Below are 10,300 nucleotides of genomic sequence, written 5' to 3' on the forward strand. Positions count from 1 at the left end.
CTGGCTAACACAGTGAAACCCCGTCTCTACTAAAAATACAAAAAATTAGCCAGGCCTGGTGGCACGCACCTCTAGTCCCAGCTACTCAGGAGGCTGAGGCAGGAGAATCCCTTGAACCGGGAGGCAGAGGTTGAGCCGAGATCAAGCCACTGAACTCCAGCCTGGGAGACAGGAAGAGACTCTGTCTCAAAAAAACAAAACAAAACAAAAACTCAGGGGAGGGGCCCAGCAATCTGTGTGTAACAAACGTAGGTGATTCAGATACACGCTCGAGCTTGAGTTGAATTAAATTTTTTTTTTTTTTTTTTTTTTTGGAGACAGAGTCTCACTCTGTCACCCAGCCTGGAGTGAAGTGGTGTGACCGTGACTCACTGCAACCTCTGCCTCTGGATTTAAGAGATTCTCAGGCCTCAGCCTTCCGAGTAGCTGAGATTACAGGCGCACGGCTAATTTTTTGTATTTTTAGTAGAGACGGGGTTTCATATGTTGGCCAGGCTGGTCTCATCAGTCAATTCACCCACTGTGGCCTCCCAAAATGCTAGGATTACAGGCATGAGCCACCATGCCCGGCGCCGAGTTAAATTAAATTGTAGCATCTTTTCCTCTTTCCTTCTTATTTCACTTCCTAGCATCTTCTCTTTCTCCCCATTCTCTCTCATCGCTTCTCCTTCACAAAGCAGCAACACCTTCTCAGGCCACTGGAGGATTTGATCTAAGTGCTCAGGTGAGTAGCAAGACCTTTTGAGAGATCGCTAAGATAGGAGATGACCAAGCTCCAGAACACCGTTACATTCTCCCAGTGGAACCTCTGACAGCAGACCTGCCTGTATGAGCTAGGAGACATCTTGATGACCATCTATGGCCATAACAGCACATACTTCTGAGGCAGAGACAAATCCGGGCCAGAGTTTGGAGCCTGTGCTGTCCTGGAGCCAGCTTTAGTTGATCATAAGAATGTTTGGAGCAAAAAAGCGTAGGAAAAGAACAGCAGTGGGAGAAAAGGTGGAAGCCATAGGTAACCACAGAGAGGCCTGAAGCAATGGAGCTATTCAGAGAAAAACACCACAAACAGCCACCAGGATGGATTTGTCAGAACACATCAGCATTGGCTGGGTGCGGTGGCTCATGCCTATAATCCCAGCACCTTGGGAGGCTAAAGTGGGCAGATCATCTGAGGTCAGGAGTTCAAGACCAGCATGGCTAACATGGTGAAACCCTCTCTCTACTAAAAACAAAACAATTAGCCAGGTGTGGGGGGCGCATGCCTGTAATCCCAGCTACTCAGGAGGCTGAGGAAGGAGAATCACTTGAACCTGGGTGGTGGAGGTTGCACTGGGCTGAGATTGAGCCAGAGTACTCCAGCCTGGGCATTGAGAGTGAGACTCCATCTGAAAGAAAAAGAGAACAAACGTATCAGCATTTACCGAAGACTCAAATGGACTTACTACAGACCTGGAGCTGATATTCAGAGAATGTTCAAGGGTGACTTCTGAAGACTGGAGAACAAAGGACACTCCTATTACACACGCAAAAGGAAGACGCACAACAGCTCGTTTCAATAAACATTTGCCACGTGCCAGCAATCCACCATGGCACATGCTGGATTTTTAAGCAGGGTGCAGATCTGGTATCTCACTCTGGTATTGTGGCCCCTGCAAGGAAGTGCTTCAGCCACATCCTCAGCCACCTCTGGGCTGCTGTAGACCATTCAGGATCCCAGTGCAGCTCTCAACTTTGTACTCCCGAGTCACATATTGAAGCCCGATATGGTTTGTCTGTGTCCCCACCCAAATCTCACCTTCAACTGTAATCATTCCCATGTGTCAAGGGCAGGGCCAGATGTAGATAATTGAGTCATGGGGCGGTTTCCTCCATCGGGGTTCTTGTGGTAGTCTCAGATCAGACAGTTTTATAAATAGGAGTTCCCCTGAAAAAGCTCGCTTGCCTGCCACCATGTAAGACATGACTTTACTCCTCATTCGCCTTCTGCCATAATTGTGAGGCCTCACCAGCCATGTGGAACTGTGATTCTATTAAACCTCTTTCCTTTATAAATTACCCAGTCCAGGTATGTCTTTATTAGCAGCATGAGAACAGACTAATACAAAGCCTAACCCCCAGCGTAACTGCATTTATAGACAGTGTCTTTAGGGAGGTAATTAAGGTCAAATGAGGTCATAAAAGTGGAACCATAATCTGATAGAATTAGTGCCCTTATAAGAAGAGAAACAGCAAGGTGGCCATCTGCAAGCCAGGAAGAGAGCTCTCACCAGAAATTGAATCAGCCAGCACCTTGATCTTGGACTTCCCGGCCCCCAAGGCTTTGAAAAAATTTTCTGTTTAAATCACCCAATCTATGGCATTTTGTCATATAGCAGCCCAAGCTAAGATACCTAAGATACCTCCCTCTGCCCGATGATGCCAAGCTGTCCAGTTGCCATGGCTATACAACAGTTTAGGGTAGGGGGCAATTTAAGAGGTGGCCTCTTGCAGTGGTAAATGGGAAGCAAAGTTAATGTCTCCTCTCTTGTTCTCAGTGTTCTAATGTACTTGCACCCTCTCCAAGTCCAGAGAAAGGAAATGGGGACACCCATGTTAGCCTCTTGTCATCTGCTTCTGTTCCCCTTCTTGCTCAATCGCTCAAGGTCAAAAAACAGCAGCAGGTAAAAACCTTTTGTGACCCCTAATTATACCTTTATTCTTTCTGACTTCAGCTAAGCCTTAATGGTAGACAAAAGTGTCTACTTCGTATCCCTGAATAATTTTATGGAAACAGATTCTCCAAGTTTGCTTATTGGTATAAAGGAACAACAACAAAAAAAATGGAAGAATCCCGCCTTGCAAGGCTGTTGTCCTATTGCATAATCCTATTTTTGAAAGTCAGGGCTGACCGACACTGTGGTCTTCTTTGGCATTCGAATTTGCCCCTAGCCAAAAGGACGCCTGGGGTTTATTAGAGAAACTATGATGTTCTGGGAAAGGAACAAGAGAAAAGCACGTTAAAATAAAAAATACATCACCCCAATTTGTGTGTGTGTATATATATATTTATATAAAATTTTTTTTTTTTTTTTTTTTTTTTAAGACAAGAGTTTTGCTCCTGTTGCCCAGGATGGAGTGTGATGGTGTGATCTCTGCTCACTGGAACCACCGCCTCTCAGGTTCAAGCACTTCTGCCTCAGCCTCCTGAATAGCTGGGATTACAGGGGCCTGCCACCACACCCAGCTAATTTTTGTATTTTTAGTAGAAATGAGGTTTCACCATGTTGGCCAGACTGGTTTCAAATAAGTCTTTAAAAACAAAAAAACAAAAAAAAAACTGGTGTCACGTTTTACATACTTCCCTGTTCTGAGCTTCATTCACCTAAAACTGTATGATCACCTTTCTATCTTGACATATTGGAATCCATCTTGCTGTCTGTCTAGTCCAAGATAGATTTCTACCTGCCTAGTCCAAGTCACCAATATCTCACCTAGACAACTGCCATAATCTTCCAACTGGTCACCCTGCTTCCACCCTGCTTGCCGTTATAATCCGTTCTCCAAACAGAAAGAAAAAAAAAGTTTTAAATAAAATCTGCTAATGTCAAGACTTCTGCTTCTAAGTAGAAGGGAGTAGTTGACAAGCCAATGTTCCTGCTGAGAATTAGAAAGGGTAGATAAAATATAAAACCATCATTTTAAAGGCATCAGAGAGCTTTGGAGGCAAAGGACTAGAGACATTAAAATTCCAGAAACAGGACCAGGCGTGGTAGCTGATACCCGCAATCCCAGTACTCGGGAGGACAAGGGGAAAGGATAGCTTGAGCCCAGGAGTCTGAGAGCAGCCTGGGCAACGTAGCAAGACCCTGTCTCTTAATTAAAAGAAAAATTAGCAGCCAGGCAAGGTGGCTCACATCTGTAATCCCAACACTTTGGGAGGCTGAGGCAGGTAGATCTCCAGGAATGGACAGGGGGATGCGGGGCAGGCCTTCCCTGTCCACAGTCCTCTGAGGCAGCTGAAGTCTTCCATGTCTGGACCTGGAATCTTGTGCAAAGTGAATAGTGGATCCAGGCTGCTCTGAGCAGGCAGCAGGGAGCAGCTCTGGAAATGCTTCATGTGGTGGTCTCACTAGTCTCTGCCCCTCTGGTGTCCACAAACACCACCAAGAGATTCTGAAACAAAGGACAGGTGAGACCAGTGATTTGAGGTTCCCAACTGCATAAACACAGACCGGCTGAGCCTCTGGCTGTGGGTTCTGGCTCTTGGCCTCAACTGACCATGGTGAGAAGTATCAGCAAACCCAGAACTCCAGGGTCTTAGGACTTCCTTGGACCATCCTTGGATCTACGGCTGAGACCTAAGAGGGTAAGAAAACATACAAGTATTTAGTCTCCAAGGCCATCTCCTCCTCCCCAAGCTGCCACCGCTGAGACGGGTCCCCTACAAGCAGGCCGGCTGACGCGCCTCATCCACGCACACCCAACTGCAATACCAACAGAAAGGGCACCAAAGGACAAACCTCTTAGAAGTTCCATTTTTCTTTCAAGCAGTTCACAATCAGGGCAACTGACCAGCTAGAGTAATCCACAGGCATACAGCCTTCCTAGCCCCACCTACAACTTTCTCCATCTATTCGACGTTACGACGGCTCCTGAAGGAATGCACATTTCACATTCCGTGAAGCAGAGCCCATGATTCACAGTTCTCACGTGTGCCCTTCACTGCTACCTGAATCCATTCCAGTGTGGGGCCCACAGAGAAATGCAGACTGGTTTCTGGTAGGAGAATCCTTAACATGAAAGACAAAGCGAACCCTCAGTAGTCAGGGGGCGGGTCTAGCCATCACATCACGTGGGCCCACAAAGGCCCACACTCTGACGCGCTAACAGGAGAAAGGCTGCAGTGTGGGAACACTCCACGGTTTGGAAGGAAAGGCTGGCCCAACGCAGGGAAGATGTCTCTCAGCTCTCCCAGCCCTGCACCATCAATCCTCGGGGCACGACCCACGGGCACTTTCCAACACAAGAGCAGGGAAGGACAGAAAGACAGCAAGGGAGGAAGGCTGGCACCAGGAGCCTGGGAGGTGGCCTGAGGCAGGGAGAGCAGCCCAGCTGAGCAGAGCCCCAGCCACCGTGTCCTTCTAAGACCCCAAAAGGAATCAAAAGACACTTCCAGCATTTAAAAAAAATGGAAATGCTTTTGGATTGGTAAAGGTCAGGAGCATGTGGTCCTAACATCATACACACACACACCGAAATAAAAACTCACTGTTAATCCAGATCACAGCACACTGCAGACACACCAGCGCTCGGGGAAGGAAGGGTCCCCCCCAGGGAGCTCACTTTACCCATGCAGATTTCTGGAGGCCCTTCTTCTGCAGCAGCCACTGAAGGCATGTGAGGGACTGCCCCGCAGCAGGACAGAACGGGAAACCATAGGATACCACTTTCACCTTGATTCCCCTACATCAGGCGTCCCCAAACTGCGGCCCCCTGAGGCCATTTATCCGGCCCCCCGCCGCACTTCGGGAAGAGGCACCTCTTTCATTGGTGGTCAGTGAGAGGAGCACAGTATGTGGCAGCCCTCCAAGGGTCTGACGGACAGTGAAATGGCCCCCTGTGTAAAAAGTTTGGGGACGCCTGCCCTACATCATCCAAGCCCCAGGGAACAAGCACATGACTTTGTAGGATGCAAAAAAACGTCTTTCAGACAACAGTCCAAAAATCTCACCTCAGGGACCCATGGTCCAGCGCCCTGCTGCTATGAAGACAACACATCCCACGGAGCCTCTGCACACAGCAGGCCCATCTGCAACAGACAGAGAACACTTAACACTTAAGCATCCCACAAACACAGCTGCCTCAATTAGTACTTACTGTCTCAGGAACAAGAAAAACGTAACTCTAGGAAGGGGTCTGCAGACAATCTGTGACAGAAATGGCATCTATGCTATCCTATGTGCCCACTGTGTGCTGCTTATCAGTGTATATTGAATAGACCCAGCCACTTCTGGACACATACTTAAAGAAGGTCGAATCACACCTAATAAAGATATCTGCACTCCAATATTCACTGTGGCATTACTCCCAAACACTAAGACACAGAAACAATCTAAGTGTCCATCAACAGATGAATGGAAAAAGAAAATGTGACATGCGCGTGCACACACACACCCAGAACCTTGTGTGTTACTCAGCCTTAAAAAGAAGACCCTTGGCTGGGCATGTCTTTGGGAAGCTGAGGTGGGTGGATCACCTGAGGTCAGGAATTCAAGACCAGCCTGACCAACATGGTGAAACTCCATCTCTAAAAATACAAAAAATGAGCCATGCATAGTAGCACACACCTATAATCCCAGCTACTCAGGAGGCTGAGGCAGGAGAATGACTTGAACCTGGGAGGTGGAGGCTGCAGTGAGCCAAGATCACGCCACTGCACTCCAGCCTGGCTGGACAGCGGCTCCTGCCTGTAATTCCAGCACTTTTGGAGGCCAAGGCAGAAGGAGATGGATTGAACCCAGGAGTTGGAGACTGCCCTGGGCAACACTGCAAAACCCCAATCTCTACAAAAAATACAAAAATTAGCCAGGCATGGTGGCATGCACCTGCAGTCCCGGCCGCTCAGGAGGCTGAGGTGGGAGGATCACTTAAGCCCAGGAGACCGAGACTGCAGTGAGCTGTGATCGCACCATTGCACTTCAGCCTGGGTGACAGGAGACCTTGTCTCAAAAAAAAAAAGAGAGAGAGAAAGATCATGTCATGTGCCACAACGTGGATGTACCTGGAGAATATGATGTTAAATGAAATAAACTAGACACAGAAAGACAAACAGTGCACATCTCACTTATGTGTACGATGTTTTTTTTTTTTTTTTAAAAAAAGGTCAAATATACAAAGATAGAGAATAAAATGGTGATTACCATGGGCAGGAGTGGGAGGAAATAGGGAGATGTAGGTTAAAGGACACCAAGTAGCAGATACACAGGATGTGTAAGCCTGGAGGTCTCATGCACAACATCAGGGATTTCTGTCAGGTAGATTTCAGCTGCTCCTCACACATACTAAAAACGGTGACCGTGAGATGACAGATAACGTTCATCTGCTTTACCACAGTAACCACTGTGCTATCTCTATCTGTCCCATTATTCTGTAACATGTTGTAAACTTCAAATATAGACAATAAAAAATTTTAAAACAGGTTGGGCACAGTGGCTCACGCCTGTAATCTCAAAACTTTGGGAGGCTGAGGCAGGTGCATCACATGAGGCCAGGAGTTCAAAACCAGCATGGCCAACATGGTGGAACCCCATCTCTACTAAAAGTATAAAAATTAGCCAGGCGTGGTGGTACACATCTTTAATTCCAACTACTCAGGAGGCTGAGGCACGAGAATCACTTGAACCCAGGAAGCAGAGGTTGCAGTCAGCCACGTTTGCACCACTGCACTCCAGCCTGGGCAAGAGCAAGACTCCGTCTCAACAGGGGTCTAGCATGACAACCAGGTACCAAGAGGTAACATCACTGGTGAGAATAAACACATGTACGAAAGCTCCAGAGTTTGCAAGGGACAGGAGTGGACCCTCCAAACACGGGGAAGCGCTTTCATTGACTCCTCTCCCTGCACTATCAATGACCAGGGCACGGGCAGCCCATGATCACTTTCGAATACAGGGGCAAAACAGGGCAGTGAGTGAGCTGAGAGGGGAGGCACTGCCAGCAGCTAAGGAAGGGCCCAAACTAAGAGACCTGGAAATAAGCCAGTGACCAGATTTGCAGCCTAGAATTGGAGCAGCTGCTTCTGATTCTCACACCTGGAGACCATGTTAAGCCAGATTGCTGGCTGCAGCCCCGAAACTTCTGATTTAGTAGGCCCGGGACAGGGTCTAAGAACTTGCACCTTTTTTTTTAATGGAGTCTCACTCTGTCGTCCAGGCTGGAGTGCAGTGGCACAATCTAGCGGTAGAGTGCCAGGGGAGGAAAAGACGGGAGGGCCACATGTCCCCGGAGGCCTCAGTGGAGGGGCAAGCAATGGGAAGCAGCCCCTGCCTCCCCTCCAGTGACCTCAAAGCCTTTGTCCTTGCAGCCTGAACATCCATGCATCATGCATTCTCCAGAGAAGCACCCAGGAGTCAGACCTTACAAGCACCACAGTTCAGCCTTTTCTTGAAGACACATCACCTGGGGCCGCTGGGGCCGCTGGGCACACAGGACAGAGGTCAGCTGACAATCCTGCAATGACAAGAAGCCGCACACATTACTTGTTGTAACACATCCCACTAACCAACGTTCAGCAGGAAGATAACGACCTCTCACTAGGGTAGACCAGCTGGAAGGCAGCTGCCTCAGTGACTTCCTTTTGGCCCTCCCTCTCCAGCTTCGTTCCTGATCTTACAACTCTCCCCAGGCCTCCAGGGGAAACCTGAGAACCAGTCATCCTCAGGGGAGGCATGAAGGCCAGCACAAAAGGCAGAGGAATTAAGAGCTGGGAACTCACGCCAATGCATTTCCTCAGAATTCTCTAAGGGGCAGAAAACACCAAATCTGCTCCCGCCAATCCCACACAGGTGCTGACTCCGCTTTTCCCTCCAACACCCCGAAATGCAGTGAACCCAATCACCTTACAATGGAGGGGCTCTCCCTTTCTTGTGTTTCTTACTTGAGACAGGGTCTCACTCTGTTGCCCAGGCTGAGGACAGTGGCGTGACCACGGCTCACTGCAGCCTTGACCTCCAGGGCTCAGGAGAGCCTCCTGCCTTAGCCTCCTGAGTAGCTGGGACTACAGGGGCATGCAGCACAGCCATGCCTGGCCAATTGTTTAGTTCTTATGGAGGCGAGGTTGCCCAGGCTGCTGTGTTTCCTGTCCCACACTGTCAGAGCACTGACCATCTGGCAGACAGAACAAAGCAGGGAACAAAATTCAGACCCTGCTCTTAAGACCACAGCAAAGACAGCCAGGAGACAAGTCAGGCCACAACTTCCACGGGGTCAGCGCGGTGTAGAGGGGGTTGGCTAAGGATGCAGAAGGAGACGCGTGGAGGCGGAAAACGTTTCTGGGAGGAAGGCGCAGGGCAGCCCAGCCTCAGCTCCACACCCAGCCGTTCCACTCCTTGAAGCCAAACCCATCACCCCACACCCTTCCCTCATGTCTCACAGTAAGCTGCCCTGAGCCAGGGAGAAGAGCAACACAACCCACTAGATGATACCAGGCACCAGGAGGCATCTAAGAGGCGGTGGGAGGGAGGAGGTGTGGGAAAGCCCCAGGGTTTGGGAGAGACAGGAGTGGACCCTCCAAACACAGGGAAATGCTCTCGGCAGTTCCTCTCCCTGCACTACCAATGACCAGGGCACGGGCAGCCCATGCTCACTTTCGAATGCAGGAGCAGAAAGGGCAGAGGCCAAGCCCAGAAAGAAGGGCAATGCCAGTATTCTGGGCAATGGACTTACCTGGAACAGAACAGTTAAGAGGGCAATGACCAGACTTACAGCCTAAGATTATAGGAGCTGCTAATGATTCCCAGATATCATTTACCACTCCCTGCCAGGAGCTGAAAGGGAGGCAAACATGGGTAGAGATATTGAGAATCCTGGGGTTCTTCTAGAAGACTGGGCTGGCCGGGTGCAGAGGCTCACGCCTATAATCCCAGCACTTTGGGAGGCCAAGGCAGGCAGATCACCTGAGGTCAGGAGTTTGAAACCAGCCTGGCCAACATGGCAAACTCCATCTCTACTAAAAATACAAAAATTAGCCAGGCATGGTGCCAGGGACCTGTCATCCTAGCTACTCGGGAGGCTGAGGAGGGGAGAATCACTTGAACCCAGGAGGCGGAGGTTGCAGTGAGCTGAGATTGCGCCATTGCACTCCAGCCTCGGCGACACAGCAAGACTGTCTCAAAAATAAATAAAAGAGTGGGTTGGAGGGGTACCAATATTGACTATCTGACATTGTTTCCACTGAGGCTCACAGAAGCCCACTCAGCCAGCCACTGGATTCCAGGCTTGAATCTGAAATGCAGCTCCTTCTGTCCCTTCCAACAGTTTTCCTCTCAACATCACAGCGTCTTTCTCGAGGACTCTCAAATCAAGTTCAGGGAGCACCTTCTCAGCAGCAACCCCATGAAGGCAGAAGAAGGCCCAGACTTGTCCCTGCCTGCTGAGGGGGGAAAGACGGGGGTGGGGGGATGGTAAAGGGAAGCCACCTTCACCTGTGTCCTTACCCCCTACTCCCCAGCACCCAAATACCTCTGGCCTCACAGCCTGCAGAGAACTTGAGCTCTAGAGAACCAGTCAGGACCCCACTTACCTGGAACCTCAGGATCCA

General features: G+C 49.5%; 1 long non-coding RNA gene and 2 other non-coding genes across 3 annotated transcripts; all 3 read right to left on the reverse strand.

Annotated features, from left to right (window-relative positions):
• Nucleotides 1-3,025: 3,025 nt before the first annotated feature.
• On the reverse strand, nucleotides 3,026-8,211 carry LOC101030555 (uncharacterized). The gene is made up of 4 exons (XR_005582148.2): nucleotides 8,118-8,211; nucleotides 5,714-5,791; nucleotides 4,261-4,340; nucleotides 3,026-4,155 (listed from the first exon to the last, which is right to left on the reverse strand). It is a non-coding gene; the product is annotated as an uncharacterized LOC101030555 (long non-coding RNA).
• Nucleotides 7,522-7,655, reverse strand: LOC120367976 (small nucleolar RNA SNORA71). The gene has a single exon (XR_005582209.1). It is a non-coding gene; the product is annotated as a small nucleolar RNA SNORA71 (small nucleolar RNA).
• A 1,016-nt stretch (nucleotides 8,212-9,227) lies between the features above and the next one.
• On the reverse strand, nucleotides 9,228-9,361 carry LOC120367979 (small nucleolar RNA SNORA71). Its single transcript, XR_005582211.1, has one exon. It is a non-coding gene; the product is annotated as a small nucleolar RNA SNORA71 (small nucleolar RNA).
• Between the last annotated feature and the right edge of the window lie 939 nt (nucleotides 9,362-10,300).

Source organism: Saimiri boliviensis, chromosome 9 (genome assembly GCF_048565385.1).
Source record: "Saimiri boliviensis isolate mSaiBol1 chromosome 9, mSaiBol1.pri, whole genome shotgun sequence".
NCBI classification, from domain to species: Eukaryota; Metazoa; Chordata; class Mammalia; order Primates; family Cebidae; genus Saimiri; species Saimiri boliviensis.